At 46.5% G+C, this 14,046-nt stretch overlaps 1 protein-coding gene across 8 annotated transcripts in view; it reads left to right on the top strand.

Moving 5' to 3' along the window:
- The window catches only part of PRKCE (protein kinase C epsilon), a 545,410-nt gene that overhangs the window by 277,692 nt on the left and 253,672 nt on the right, over positions 1-14,046 (top strand). Inside the window, exon 3 of one of the 8 annotated variants that reach the window (XM_060412212.1) lies at positions 8,885-8,986. The exons of the other annotated variants lie outside the window; for them this stretch is intronic. The gene's annotated coding sequence lies outside the window, so the exon portion shown is untranslated. The remainder of the gene's footprint in view (positions 1-8,884; positions 8,987-14,046) is intronic. 8 annotated transcript variants of the gene reach the window in all.

Raw genomic sequence — 14,046 nt, 5'->3', positions numbered from 1 at the left:
CCTCCAGGCCGAAGGGTGACTGAAACGACGTGGTGCAGCAGTTAGACGAGAGTGTTGACAGACTGGAGGAAAACAGAGAATTTCTGGCTTGCCAGGCAGCCAGGAGAGTGCTGCGCGAGCCTTTCGGTAACTGGGTTTAAGGGCGTGAGCGTGCCTGGGGGCTTTCTCTCTCCACCAGAGTGAGCTTCGGCGGGAGAGGGAGGTCCCCATATTGGCTGTTGTGGTTTACTTGAGCAGTCGCTTAGTTGTGTCCAAGTTGTGTCTTTTGTAACCCATGGACTGTAGCCCTCCAGGCTTCTTTGTCCATGGGGTTTTCCAGGCAAGATACTGGAAGGGATTGCCATTTCCTTCTCCAGGGGATCTTCCTGACCCGGGGATCTTCCTGACCCGGGGATCCTGAACTCTGTGTCTCTCGCATTGCAGGCTAAGCCACCTGGGAAGTCCCACATATTGGTCATAGTATTACAATAATAGTAGTAATAAAACCTTGCATTTTCCAAAGTACTTTTGTATTGTTGGATATGTACAGTACTCTGAAAGATAGGGAGGGTGCGATCCTGGATCAGAGAGCAGATGACAGGTCAGTGTCCTGCCGGGAGCCATACAACTAGCTCGTGACAGATGGAGGGCCTGTAATCCATGCCTCCTCAATTTCAGGGCAATGATACTTCCTTCTGAATGAGCTCCAGGTGGTGGAGGAGAAGGGAGAAACAGGAAAGATGTCACACAGGCCATCTCCCTGGACCTGCTCTGCTTCAGCTGTGTGGAGGAGGGGCTCTGCCTTAGGAGTGTAGACGGTGCCTGGTGGACGGGTGCCACATGCTGCAGGACCCTGACTTCAAAGGGTGAGTCTAAGCCATTGTTAAGGAGAAGGTGTGTGACAGCTCCTGGGAGTAGAGATAATTCAGGAGGCTGAGGGCAGCCTCTCTGGGGCAGAGGCTTTGCAAGCGGCACGGAGTGGCCTCAGAAATGCAGCTTAGAGGAATCTCTTGGCAGAAATCACCACTTGAGCAGCCAGGATCGTTTCTTGGCCCCTGGCTTCAGCCAGATAGAACTTGAAGGCTTCTAACACAGAGTAGATTTCAAAGGAAAAGCTTTGAAGGGAAAAGAGTCTGTGAAAGGAATGGTTTGGAAGTGACAGAATAGGGTTTGGAAATAACAGAATAGGCTGACTTTGCTGAGGAATCTGGAAAGGACTCCTATGGACATCTGCGGTCTGCTTCCCGGGAGCCTTCTGGGGGCCACCAGTCGACCCGGGCCAGAGCCCGGAATGAGTGTCCTGAAGAAGTTCAAGCCCACATTTCACTGGGCCACACTGGGGATACAGCAGTAACATGATGGCATTGTTGAAATGTACAGGATTGGTGTTTAGGAGCCGCTTACCTCAATGAGACAGCTAGCTATGTCTCTTCATCATAGTTGTCTTTCTGACCCCCAGATGCAGGCAGAAGAAGTGAAACAGGGCCTGTGGACACATTGTGTAAGTGACGGTCCAGTCAGAAACCAACAGGGGTGCTGCTGAGATGGAGTTCCTTTTATTCAGTGAGGCAAAGGTCTTGGCTCCTGCTCCAGACTCAGTAGAACACTGGAGTTCCGGTGTTCCTTGGATTAAGTGATTCTTGTTGAGGCCTGCCTATAGTCTTTGAGGACCAACCTACTCTCACCAGTCCCAGTTTTCAGGACTTGTGGCTGAAAGACCTACTTCAGCATCAGTATTTTTTTTCTATCTACCTATCCATTTCCTCACTCATTCACCTACTCTCTCACTTGACAGCTCAAATGTATTGAGTGAGCACAGCCCGACTTCTAGGGGTGTAACCTGCAGGCATTACCCATGCCGTCCAGGCGTTCCGTGTATAGTCAAGGAGAGGAGCCAGGTGTATAAAGGTTATAGTGTCATTCAGTGTGTATCTCTCATCCATGATGGTTCCAGGACTTTCCTCATAATGCCAGCCAGCCAAAACTTGAGTATCTATTCCTCAAGTCCTAGAAAAACAAGGATTTCTCCTCTCGCCCCATTTTTTTTGGGGGGTGCAGAATTTGTGGAGATTTAATTTGCAGCCTACCAACTTAATGGAAGTACTTTTCTTCTTGAGGGGAAACCGTTAACAATGCCAAGAGCTGTTAGTGGACACAGTTTTCTCTGCATGTGTAGCAAAGTGTAATTCACATTCTGATTCCTGAAATAACTTATTGGTGACTTAAATTATAGATATGTATATTGCATCATGCTCAATGCTGTAAGGACATTAAGGCATTTGCTACATAATGTAAGGGAGATAATACATTCATATGTGAATTCGAAAAATAATGGTGCTGGCCCAGCGGAGGGTAAGTACCGGAGTGCCTAGACTGGCTAATAAGATGAGTGGATGGCAGAGCCTGGAGCTACCTATGGGAACACAGGAGGAAGTGACGAGTTCTGTTTGGACACATGGAGTTGGATATGTCTTGGAGACATTGTAATCAGAGGGCTGGGGGCTCTCTGGATCTGGGGCTGGGAGGAGTGCTCCAGGCTGTAGATCTTGATTTGGGGATTAGCATTTGGAGGATGCAGTGCTGTGGTGGTCAAGGAAGAATGTGTAGAAAGAATCCAACAGAAAGCCAAGCCCAGGACAGAGACCTGAAGAAACCCCAAGTGCATGGAATGGACAGAGGGAGACTGACCAGAGGAGTGAGTGTGAGATGGTAGAATGAGGTGGGGGCTGGTCCCCAAACCAAAGAGCATTTTGAGAACAGAGAGGGTTGTTTACAGTTTCATGTATTCAAGAGTGATTAAAGTGAACAGTGGTTGTTGGATCCTTGGGGAGAACCGTCTCAAGAGGAAGTCAAGGGCAGAGGTCAGAGTGCACTAGAAAAGAGGGGCAGTGGAGGAGTGGAAAGTGCAGGGAGACCCTACTTTCAGGACTGTAAGGGCAGCAGAGAGCATGGGTGAGAGCTTTCACTATCCCCCCAGCCCCAGCCCAAAGGTAGGGGTTGTTACTTTCTGTTTACAGAGGAGACTGAGTTCAAAGAAGTAAAATAACGTGCCCTTTTCTACATTACTATTATAAACAGAAACCCCACCCCCACCCCAACAAAAGTTATTATTTAAAAATGTTTCCAAAACATTTGCAAAAAAGAAAGTGGCAGGGTAGGGATGCAGATTCTAATATACCTGACTCCAAAATCTAGGTCTTTGCTAGTCAAAGTGGTGGTTCAGGGGCCAGTAACATGGGCATCACCTGGGACCTAGTTAGAAATGCAGATTCTCAGATTGCACCCAGACCAACTCAGACTCTGCCTCTTAACAAGATCTAGGTGGTACCCATGCACACGTGAGAAGCACCGCTAGGGCTTTCTGCTATACCACGTTCAGTAATCTAGGTATCGGGTAGGGAGGATCCAAGTCATCAAGTTGACATAAAAGCAAAGAAATGGGTGGGAGAGACACGCAACTCCCATCTTTCCCTGTAGTGGCACAAGACATCTGCATGTCCTTTGCTGAGCTCAAGTGTTCATCTTCACCGTGAAGGGTAGCCACTGGCCGGTAAGGCCTTCCAGTGAGCCTGGGAGGGGCCTCCTTCACCATAGGATGATAGAGCACACTGGACTCTGGGCAAGCTTTGCTACATTTTTAATTAACAGTCATTTTCTTCACATAATGTAAATGCAAAGGAAGAAAACATCTTTTCAGTCACTAACATAATTAAGCTGCACACATCAGCTTGATCTTTGCTGCCTCTCCAAAGCTCTCCAAGGGAAGATAACTCATGTACGTGGAGATTTGCTCAGATGTTTTTGCTTCTCAAGGATTCGGTAACTGCCTACCTGTGATGTGTTTTAATTACAGTAACCACCTCTTTGACTACTTGTTTTTGAATGAGTGCTGCCTTCAAGGTTCTCTTTGGTCCCTCCTCATCTGTACCTAAAACAACCAAACCACATGCCAAATACCAAGAGAATCTAAACCCATGTTTTCTTCTTCCTGTGGGCACACTTTCTTTTTCTCACCTTTACTTTCTGTTTCTTGAAAGCTATATAGTGTTTTCTTGAGTTGATCATAAAATGAATTAGGCGAATCTTAACCCACATTTTACAAAAATATACAAAATGAAATAGAAAATATCAAAGTGCCTCCTGTGTAAATAGGGGCAACAATTGTTTGTGAAACTTCTGTTTTCGTTATGTAAATGTGCATATCCACAGTTTCTGTGCAAAGATGACTTCCATACTATGAGTTATGGTTGAAAGGTATGAGAGCCACTGATCCATTTCAGTGGTTCCCTATTTAGAGAATCACTGAAACATAGAATGTTTTTTAAATTACCCATTTCCAGGCCTGTTTCCACCCATTGATTTCAGGAATCTTTATTTGAAAGCATTTTTAGAGATTGCAACCATCAACAATATTTTAGATCTGCTGGCCTGGTTCAAACTCCCACCCCAAGGAGGATTCCCATTAATATTATTTCTGGCAGGTGATACCCAAACCTCTGGGTGCCCTTTTCACACCTATCATATGTATAAGGACCTTCGTTTGTGAGCACACCTCCCCACAGAATAGCACGTAGCCCAGGCCTTGTGGGATTTGGCTTCTCATAAGAAGCGTCTCCTGGAAGTGGACCCAGACCCTGCTTGTGCACAGCTTTCACCCTTGCCGGCTTTGGTCAGTCCCCTGGAGCTCTGCAGAGCACATCTGTCATGTCCTCCACACTGACAGCCTTCAGAGATGGAAGAGCAGCTTTTACTTTCTTCTACAACTTCTGTCTCTCAAACGAAGCAATTCCAGGGTCTTAAAGCGTCCTTTGTCAGTTATGGTGGCAACTCTGTTCCTCATCCAACTTTAGTATCTCTGAACTACTCTTTTGTCGAAAGGAGAACACAGTTCACTGAACACAGTGTAAACAGCGCTGTGAGCCAGGAGTTCCACTGCTCTGAGAACCAGTGACATGACCCTGGGCAAGCCATCTCGCCTCTCCAGTCCTGGGTTTCTTGTTTGTCTAGTGAGGCTGCTTGATTAAATGACCCACTTTCTAAAGTTCTGGTTGTAGCCTGCACTGGGAAGAACTGGAAGGAGAGCACGCGGCTCTCAACAACAAATACGATGTTCATTTCACATTGAAGTTGACGAGCCATAATCTGATTAGAAATCTTTTGAGAGTCCGTACAGTCTCTCATTGATGGTGAATTAATTGTGTGTTGCTTTTATTGGCTTGGGATATATGGAAAGGAATGAATACCATGCATTTCTCTCCAGAAGCACCCAGCTCTTGGGGATTACACATGTATACCCAACAGAGAACCCTGTCTTGGGCTTCCCGCCTCAAATTTCTATTTTCCCTTATTATCAACCCCTGAAAAAGTATCCTTTTGCTAGAATTTGCCATAGTGTGCTTTAGACTGAAGAGATTATTGTCTTTTCCTTGCCCCAAAGTTTTGGGCAAAATAATTTAACGTACCAGAGGAGTTGGGCAGCTTGTCCTTTCAGCCTAGTGAGAGTCTTCATTTTTTTTTTTTTTTAATAATTAGATTTTTTTTTTTAAATGTCCAGCCAGAGCATCTGTTGTTGTTGGCCTCTAAGCACATCTTAGGGATCCATGGCATGAATTTGCAAGAAGGAAGGTTTTAAATATTAATAAGATTGGGAATTGGCTCTTTTGTATGAGCATTTTAGAATTCACTAAAGCGCCAGTGAACCCTGAAGAACTTGGCTTCTTGTCATTAGAAAGTGAAGTTCCCAGGGGGCCTTTCTAGGAGCAAGTACTTGCCACCTGAAGAGTGAACAAAGGGCAAATGAAAGGCATTTGAGCCTCCTAGGGATGAATATAGACTTTCAAGCCTCCCTGAAGTTTCACCAAACCCATATAATCTTTTCTGAGTTTGCAGATTAGCAAGTGGTGGCTTTGTCTTGGTGTGACTCAGTTCTGTCTGACCTTGGTCTCAATAGGAAATGACAATAGATGTGAGTGGACTACAGAAATCTGAGAGCACCCAGAGGATATGGCCACCACACCCCACCCACCATGGTAACTTCTATAGCGTCTAAACCCCCTTAAACAGAATTGTCATCAGCCAGGAAGAAGCAGGGACAATTTCTGAATTTGTCTGCGCGAGCTTACCGCTTACAGCGAAGAGGGAAGAATTTGGAAGGCATAGTTCTGGGACTTATGTGAGAGGAGATGGTTATGTTGAGAAGGAGCTCTGCAGATGTCAAGGACCAACGTGGGATCAGGAGGTTGTTGTGTTGGTCTTGGCTATCGATACTTATTTTTCCCTTAAAGTTGTCTAGGGTGTAGAGTTCTTAGGACAAGAGAGAGCAATAGATTCCTTTGTATTGAAGAAATTTCCTACTTTAGAAAGGTAAGTCTGGAGGAATATTGTTTTATTTGGGCAATTTTCACATCCTCTCACACTGAGGATTCTTTTAGCCAAACAGAGAATCTTAGATGCTCTGTTCTTTTAAAGAAGCTTTATATTCAAACACAGTAAAGCCTCATTAAAAAGTGTCTATTATTCATAAATTGACTTAATATTACAGAAAAATTTCACATGCTAGATGTAAAAGGGGTAGGTGGTGCATCTCCTTCTCTATCATGAGTGGAAAGCTTCTGAGGGTGGCTTTAGATTTAACTCTGAATGTCTAGTCTCTAACAGGGCTTTACTCTTAACTTTTTCAAAATTATAACTCATTTATTTTTAGTTAAACTTTGATCTTTGTATCAGTGATTATCAACAACACACTTTTGAGATTAAGTCTCTACTATTCAACTAACATTTTTCAAGGACAGTGGAAGAAAATAGGACCAGAATCGAGAAGCACCGAAACATAAGGGTCAAGGTCAAGGTAACTGTTATTGTTGATGTTATTAAGGCTTATGCTTGCAAAACTCAGACTTGGATGACAGTCATAAAAGACCACGTAGGATTAAAGACCAGCAAAGGGCTCAGACAATAAATGCAATTGGAGGAGGGAAAAGTCACCATATATATCATTTTAAGGTTTCTATAGTTCCTTTAAAACCAGATGATTCAAATTCAGCTCAAATCCCTAAAGCTTTCATGGCAGTGTATAGTAAACCAATCTGTCCACCAGCTGGAAAGTCACAGTACTTGCAGGAATCATTTTCCATGGACCAGGCTTATTGCCAGCTCGAGTGCTTTGTGGTGGGCAGGGGAATCTGGGGGGAGAGGTGAGCGCAGGAGGGTGGCAGGGGCTGAGGTTGGCAAGGGGGCAGGCGAGGAGAAGCCAAGACCTCAGAGCCTGGCCATGAGCTCATCTGTGTTTTGCAGACTGTCATACTAAACATCTTGGAGGTTGAAGTTTTCACAACTCATTTTATGGCTCAAGTTATGTTCCCTTTTCTTGTCAGTCATTGTCTTCAAGGGGTTTCCCATTTAAATGAGAATATGGTGGGGGAGGCAGAGCTGAAAAGCTGAACAACAAGGCAAGATGTATGATATGAGCACACACACACGCCCACCCCACCCACCAGAGGAAGTACTTCAGAATACATAGTGTTCTGTTTGGATGGTGGAGTTTTGAATAATTTTTCTTTCATTCCGGTTCAATTTGCTAGATTTTCTTTAATAATCTTTTATAGTGTTTATGATGAAAAGAATATTAAAAGGTAGCTATTCAAGAGATGTCACAACAGGTGGAAACAAATGCCAGGGGAGGTGACAGGGACAGTGTGTGGACCAAGGTTACTGGGAGGCAGCTGTGCATAGGAAGTGCAGGCTGGGCAGAAAGTGTGGAGGGCGGAGAGCAGAGCTGCTTCAGCGGTGTGGAGGTGCCCACCCGGGCAGAACTGCAGGATATGGCAGTGGCCAGAGTGTCACAGCTGGGCTGGACAGCCACCCAAAGAGCGTGTCGGAACAGTTAGGCCTGGAGCCAGCCCATTTTGGCTTGATAAGGCAGCTTATGTAAATCAAGGTTGTTACACGGAAACAGCTGGTTTCACTTTAGTTTAATGGAAAACAAGAGGACATCAAGGGTGGGGAGACAAGAGGGGAGGTTGGGTGGACAGAGAGAGGATGAGTTGGGCCCATGGGATGAGGCGGTGCAGGCAGGCCGCCTGACCAGGGAGTGAAGGCAGGTGGACAGGTGTCAGCATCAGTTTAGCTGAGAGGTCCAGGTAGGGGGCAGGCTGAGCTGGATCCTTCAGGCCTGGCTTGGCCTGAGAGATCCCCTTCCTTTCCAAAGCTCATGATCTGCACATTACATGGCCATGGAGACCACAGGAAAGCCCGTGTTTGTGAAGGTGTTTGCCTCTACCCTCCTGTCTCGCTTGATTTGATACTTTTCCACTGAAGTGTGTATGGATGCCCCATTTCTGGCTTAAAATGGGGGACCCTCCTCCTCTGGGGAGCCCATGCCTCTCCTTCTGTCCCTGTTTCCTGGGTAAGCCGGCACCCAGGGGTACTCAGTGAGGTCGGGTTCATGCTTTGGATAATGCTGGGAAAATCTAGGGTGGACAAGGCCATGAGGAGACACAGGCCATGGAAAAGTAAGGAGGCAGCTCAAGTGAACATAGGCTGTTGTCAGGAGCCACCTTTGTTTTTCCAAATCCAGGCCTTCTGAGACTAGTGTGGGGAGAAAAGCTCACAGTAAACAGCCTGCAGACATTTGTCTCAGTATGCGTGGGGGCCTTCTGACAAAGGAAAGCAGGGGAAATAAATGAGAGAACTTCTCCAAATGAGGTAAACAAACACATGTGTGGAGTTCTCACTGCTCAGGCGAGCATAAGTGCTCCCAGTAGATGTGGAAAGGAGGCGAAGGGAGGACCCTGTGCAGTGGAAGAGGAAGGACTCAGACTCAGGACCTGGCTCTGTGCATCCTGACCCTGCTGGGTGCCAAGTGGCCTCGGGCTGGCCGGTGCATCTCCTGTGTCTTTGTTTCCAGGTGCAGGCACAGTGGACCCAGCCAGTGCAGATACAACCCTGCCATGTTAATCTCCTGCAGCCCTGAGGCTGCTAGGACAAGAACTAGTAGTTCCCCTGGAAGGTAAGGACACAGCTTTACTCTTCAATGGTCAAGCAGGACAGAGCAACCTCACAGTCAAGTTCTCTTTGACAAGAGAAAAACTTTGCTCCTGAGATCTCATGGAGGAGAGTGAAGTGACATTCGTTTGAGGCTAAACGTTTAGAAGATGAGTATACACTAAGGCCTCAGCTTGAGACTTTCTAACTGTTTAATAATTAACCAAAGAGGGGAATGTAAAATGGTGCAGCTGTTTTGGAAAACATTCTCAAAACGATTATACGTAGAGTTACCATGTGACCCAGCAGTTCCACTCCTAGGTATAATCCCAAGAGAAATGAGAATGTACATTCACATAAAAACTTCACAGTAACATTCTTCATAATAGTAAGAGAAAAGAAAAACAACAGATTACTCAAATGTTCCAACAACTGAATAGAGAAATAAAATGTGAAATAGTCATCCGAGGGAATATTATGGAGCTGTAACAAGGAATGAAGTACTGACACACACAACACCATGGATGAACCTTGAAAATAATGTGTGTAAATAAAAGAAACCAGACACAGAAGACCATATGCTACGTGATTTTGCTCACATGGAATGTCCTGAGTAAGGAGGTCTATAGATACAGAAAGCAGACTGGTGGTTGCCTGGGATAGAGGTGGGGAGGGTTAAGGGGGAAATTGCCACGGTAGTCCTAGTGGCCAGAACCCCTGGACCCATTGTAAGCAGCTCCATTCAGTTCCCTCTGTGTGCTGATCAGATATCATCACTTTTCACACACCTCGTTCTATAAGAAAGAAGGACTTACAGAACACCACCAGGCCACAGCCCTTCTGTGAGACCTTTGTGGGGAGACCTAGCGTTGTCTTCATCCTGATATCTTCTCCTGGTGTGATGTCCACAGGCTTACAGAAAGCACTCGACACATATTTATTGCCTGGGGAATGAGTTAATTTGCATATATAATAAATGGAGCAGTTAACTTATGTCTGTATTGTTTTGATATTTGGTTTGGTAGTGGGCATAGAATTATCATAAAATATTTATCCAACTATGCCCTTACATGGAGGAAATGACTAAGATTCAAATGAGATTAGAGGTGGGAAGTTGCTCTGAGATCTCTAAAACAAACTCTTTCTACATCGGGGACTTCTTCCTCTTTGGGACTTGATTTTCTTCAGGGTACCCCATGGTGTGAATGCGGTTGCTAATGAGCTGATGTTCCTTTGGGAGGTCAAGTTGAAAGATCTGGGGTGGAGATGGCATGAGTGTCTCTCTGTTGACATCAGTTTGAGGTTGTATCTGATCCTGGGGGATTGCTGTGGCCTGAATAATAAAAATCCATGGAATTGCTTCAGGACGCAGACCAGTTACGACCTACTGCAAAGCTGCTGTCCCTGAGGAACCCTCAGATCAGTGTGAATTGCTTTTCCTGTCCTTTTTATTGCCCAGCTTTCAGGCCAGAGGTGAGTAGACTGGGCAAGAAGAGAAAGAGAGTCTCACCTGTCAGTTCCCTTGCCCTGCAGCTTCCCTGCACCTGCTTACTGCTTTGTGTTGTTTGATATATTGACCTCTCTCTCTGCCCAGTGTAGCACCTTCCTAGGATAGCTGTATTAATATACTGGCCCCTTGGAATGGCAAAAATTCCTCCAGACATACAATTTTCTCATCTGTTTTTCACAACAGCCCAAGGATAAGCAGGGCAAGTACAATTATCCCTCTTTTATGGCTGAGGCTTGTGAAGCACTTTATTTATTTATTTTTTTTCCTGTTCTTGAGTTGGTTAGTGGTAGAACTGCTCACCAGCCCATGTATCTAGGTCTGAAATTACCACATGTTCTCTGATCCTGGATGCTTATTTCTGTCCCTCAGAGCATCTGGTAGAGCTCAAGCTCCATAAAAACCTGTCAAATCATGATTTTAAGAATCCCTGTTAGCTTTCCTATTATATTTAGCGTGATTCAGTGGAAAAGAGCTGTGCTAGAGGTCCCCAAATTCTTTGTATTGGCTGAGCTACTAGCTGACCATGGACCTTTCTGAGGCCAAGCCCCCTCAGACCCTTAAGGGGCATAGCATCTAGAGAGGAAAATAGGATGCTTCAGCCCCCCACCACCCAGGGGGTTAACTGCCCTCCCTGTGCCTCATTTTTAATTGCCCCTCTTATGTCTGGACACCCTGCCACCAACTCCCTTCTCATCAACCATCTTCATTAAACTTCTTCCTCCTGGGCTGCCCTCACGCCAAGCCCATGTGGCTGGTCTCTCCCTGACAGCTGGCTGCCCAGGGTGACTCCAGCTCATATCCGTGCTTCCCACCAGGCCATAGCCACTCTTTAATAGAGACATGCAGGCTGATCCTCTTGCTTTTGTCTCTAAGCAGCTGACTTTTGGTTGCCTGGAGATTATCATGGAGCCAAGACCGCGCAGTGGAAATGTGTGTCTCATTCTGCACTAGGATGTTCTTGGGCACCTAAGAAACACCAATCCTTTCTTTTGCAACTCTGATTTTACATTAAATCTCTGGAACTTGAGGCTACATCCTTTACGTGTTAGTTACGGAAATAATAGGCACACAGGTGATCATGCTCTGATATCCCCGGTTTATAGGGATTGGCAATTCTTTAGGATGCAAGAGGCGGGAAAGTACCACACACCTTCTGTAAAGCAGGATAAAGAGAAGGAACAGACCTGAGCCCTTGTGTTTATAATGAGGGGGGAGGGGAACGGTGTTTTTGAACTTTCCCTTTTATTTGTATGGGGAGCAATAATTGGAGGAGTAGGCCTTGCTGAGAGGAGACCATTTCAGAAAGTCCCTGGGGGAGAGACTTTGGCACTAAAGTTTTTTAGGAAATGCAGAGATTATAGGTGCCTGGATCCCTGGACTGATGGTATGACACAGTTTACCTCTTGAGGTTTTTTTCAGTGTTCAGATTCGGAGATAGGAGTGCTGGATGAATTGGGAGGATTTAACCTGTAGTGTGTGCACGTGCCCAGAACAGTGGCCAGGAGGAGCCACTGAGAGCCCTCCACCCCACCCCAGGCTTGCAGCATGGCGTCTCTGGAGCTCTGGGGAGAAGATGCCATGGGGCAGCGGGGGTCGGTAGGATCTACGACTCTGGCCTGCAGTTCGTCATTTTTGACACTGGCCTTGGAGGTAGAGCAGCTGAAGCCCAGAGCCTCCTCCAGCTCTGTTGTGTTTTGAGCTGCACTGGCTCTTCATTGCTCCTGCAGCTTTTCTCTAGTTGCGGCGAGCAGGGGCTACTCTTTCAGTTGTGGTGCTCAGGCATCTCACTGCAGTGGCTTCTCTTGTTGCGGAGCACGGGCTCCAGGGCTCATGGGCTTCAGCAGTGTGGCACAAGGGCTTGGTTGTGCCAAGGTTGTCCCACATCCTCGGCATGTGGGATCTTCCCGGACCAGGGATGGAACCCGTGTCTCCTGCACGGGCAGGCCGATTCTTTACCACTGAGCCACCAGGGAAGCCCCCTCATCCAGTTTTCATCAGCCAGCCAAGTGTGTTCATCTCCAGTGTGTATTCCCAGCCCCATTTCAGAGTCAGTGGTAGATGTAGGAGCACAAGACACGTGCTTTCTGCTCCCAGACTAGTTGAGGAGACATGTGAAATACCCCGTGATGGCATAGTTAAGCACTGACTTTTGGAGCATAGACTTTATGAGGTAGGAGCACAGAGCAGGGAGCTCACCCTCAGGATTTGAAGGGTTCAGGAGGCTCCATGAGACATGGGAGCTGGCTACGAAGGATGGATTTGTATGATCAGAGGGGAATGAGGGAGGAAATTCCAGGCAGGAGGTACCTGGTAAGCAAAGGTACAGTGGTTGGAATGAGCTTGGAATGAGGTAGGGATGTGTGGGAACTAGCTCACCTAGCTGAATGTTCTCAGGGCAGTGGGAGGGGGGTTATTGGAAGCATCGAGAAGAGTAGTATGAATAAATTAACATGTAAACATGAGTTTGCTACATCCTGGCTCCTTGGAGATGCTGAGGGGGGTGTGAACATTCCCTCCACAAGCCTTGATTCCCGATAAACAAAGGGACTCAACCCACTGGACCGCATTCTCCCTTCTCTCCTGGGACTTAAGTCTACAGAAACTTCCACGGAGCCTCTCCTTGTAGGTGGAAAAAGGCAGTGGAGTTGACTTTCGTGCCTGGCCATTTAGTTGGTAAGTAATTGGTTTCTTGATCATTGTAGCAAAAGGAAAACAAATGTACTTCTGTTTGGGGAGAGCTAAAGCAGATATGTCCACTGCCAGAAGAAAGACATCCTCATGCCAAATTTGAGGTTTTCTTCACCAGACCAATTGTTTTTGAATAGGAAGGACTGAAAGCAGGGGAGACATTAAGGAAACCGTGATTGCTGGGGTCAGTTGGAAGGAAGCATTCTTCCCTGTAATGGGTGTTCTATAGAGACAGAATGGCAGAGAGGCTGGGAGTGCAGCCTCCCGCCCAGATTGGACTGGGCTGTGCCACTTCCCAGCATCAGGGGACCTTGGGCTGGTTGTTTAACTCACTAGGGAAAAATGCTAGTATTCACCCCAACCCCCTTCATAGAGTAGTTGTAATACAGGGTTGAACACACATATGGAATGTTGGGATGCGTGCTTGGCAAATAGTATGCACTCAAGTAAATGTTAGTTAGAAATGCCATTTTATTACTGACCCCAAACACAGCACTGAGAAAAATGGGTGTTTCATTCTGTATCAGTTGCAGCAAAGAGTTCCACAGAAATTGATTGATGGGAGATGGGAGGCTGAATGCAGAGCGACCAAAGCCAGGCCTGGCGTGGGGTGTGCAGAAACCAGCAGAGCCAGCTGGGGTGTAGACAGCTCTGAGCACAGAGGGTAAAGAACCAACCTGAGGGCCCATGGCAGGCAGGGCTGAGCAGCCAGAGTTCTTGGGTTGCCCAGTAAACTGAAACTGAGAACACTGAAGAGGATTAAGACAGACAATGCTGGGCAGGGTGTCTCTAGGGTGTGCAACCTTGCCTCAAGGGTAAGCTTGCTAAAATCCTGAAGGACAAAGGACTATCTGGAGCCTGATATCAGGCAACCAGGACCTCAGGGC

This window comes from Ovis aries, chromosome 3 (assembly GCF_016772045.2).
Source record: "Ovis aries strain OAR_USU_Benz2616 breed Rambouillet chromosome 3, ARS-UI_Ramb_v3.0, whole genome shotgun sequence".
NCBI lineage: Eukaryota > Metazoa > Chordata > Mammalia > Artiodactyla > Bovidae > Ovis > Ovis aries.
This window is presented reverse-complemented; position numbering and strand designations above follow the sequence as displayed.